This window comes from Bufo bufo, chromosome 2 (assembly GCF_905171765.1).
Source record: "Bufo bufo chromosome 2, aBufBuf1.1, whole genome shotgun sequence".
NCBI classification, from domain to species: domain Eukaryota; kingdom Metazoa; phylum Chordata; class Amphibia; order Anura; family Bufonidae; genus Bufo; species Bufo bufo.
Window position 1 is genome coordinate 527,673,573 of NC_053390.1, and position 2,100 is coordinate 527,675,672.

Below are 2,100 nucleotides of genomic sequence, written 5' to 3' on the forward strand. Positions count from 1 at the left end.
TCCCTCTGTTCTGTCTGCGAGTTTTGGCGCCGGGAGAAGTGGGCGGAGTTAGGGACATAGTGGCACCAGACCTTTCAAAACCTCCGGCCTGGACCAATCAGAGGCTGCAGTTTACCCGGGACAGAAAGCGGCCGACCAATGGAGGAAAGGTGTGCGGGGGCAGGGTGACAGCACATACGGGGCTCCCAAGCCTGAAACGAGGGCTGTCAGCTGAGCTCTTGACCGAGGCCAATGCTGCCTAATAAACAAGAGGCGGGAGACATGGCTGCTGATCCTCCCGCAGTGTACTCCGCTCCCGACAAGGGACAATAGCACCAGCGCCAGGCAAATGTACTAACCCTCACCCTAACTCCACCTAATGCACATCTGTAGATACCCAGCGCAGTCCTCTTAGTGCCCCTACAAAGTAATCAGATCTCATAGTACGTAGGCCCACATTGTACCCACTTTCAGTAGTAATGCCCACATGTGCCCCCCTTTCAGTACTTATGCACATATTCTGCCTCCCTTTAAGTAGTTATGCCCACATTGTGCCCCCTTTCAGTAGTAATACCCATATCCTGCCTCTCTTTCAGTAGTTATGCCCACATTGTGCCCCCTTTCAGTAGTAATACCCATATTCTGCCTTTCAGTAGTTATGCCCACATTGTGCCCCCTTTTAGTAGTAATACCCATATTCTGCCTCTCTCAATAGTTATGCCCACATTGTGCCCCCTCATAGTAGTTATGCTCACATTTTGCCACATCATGCCATTATGGAAGCGCTCATGAGGAACAGGAAGCAGTGAAGGGCTGATAAGAAGCATGGGGCTCTTATCTGAGATCTGATTGGGGTTCATTTACATTGGGGTCTGAGCTGAGGTCTTATTGGGGTCTTGTTAACATTGGGGGTCTGATTGGGGCTGTCAGCTGAGGTCTGATTAAAGGGGTATTATCTTATTGATCAGTCTTAAAGGGCTTCTGTCACCCCACTAAACTCATTTTTTTTTTGTGTACTTATAATCCCTATCCTGCGATATATCTATACATTATGTTATTAATCATTTTCGTTCAGTAGATAATGCAAAAAACATACTTTTATAATATGCAAATTACCTGTCTACCAGCAAGTAGGGCGTCTACTTGCTGGTAGCAGCCGCAAAAAACCTCCTCCTCCTCCTGTTGATTGACAGGGCCAGCCGCGCTCTCCTCCTCCGACTGGCCCTGTCAGCATTTCAAAAATCGCGCGCCTGTGTTGATTCGGCGCAGGCGCTCTGAGATAAGGAGGCTCGCCTCCTCAGCACTCCGTCAGTGCGCCTGCGCTGATGACGTCTTCTCTTTCGGTGACGTCATCGGCGCAGGCGCACTGAGGGAGTGCTGAGGAGGCGAGCCTCCTCTCAGAGCGCCTGCGCCGAATCAAGACAGGCGCGCGGTTTTTGAAATGCAGACATAGCCAGTCGGAGGAGGAGATCGCGGCTGGCCCTGTCAATCAACAGGAGGAGGGGGCGGTTTTTTGCGGCTGCTACCAGCAAGTAGCCGCCCTACTTGCTGGTAGACAGGTAATTTGCATATTATAAAAGTACGTTTTTTGCATTATCTACTGAACGAAAATGATTAATAACATAATGTATAGATATATCGCAGGATAGGGATTATAAGTACACAAAAAAAAAAGAGTTTAGTGGGGTGGCAGAAGCCCTTTAATTAGAATCTTTTGCCCCCACTGAAAACTTTTTCCTATACATGTCATTAAAAATAACCAACCTTTCTATTTAAAATTTATTTTTTGTATCAGTGTTGTTTATTGGGGCTGCCCATGGATACGGCCACATCTCGCCTGCCGCATCTATGGGCCGCGCCTGCGCACTTTATCGTCTGCGATCATGCGGCCGGCCTGTTCATTTACTTGTGAGCGCGCACATCTTTATCTCTTTCGGGCGGCCGCGCATGCGCAGAATATCCATCGCGTCTGAGATAGAGCCGCGCATGCGCGGCCGTCCGAACAGTTCGGGCGAGGCAGCGGAGTGTGCGGACGGACGTTGGAGGACCGGGATACTATTTCCTAATAGGAAAGTATAATTTCTCGCCCCACTAAATCCACCAACGATTATTGAATATGTG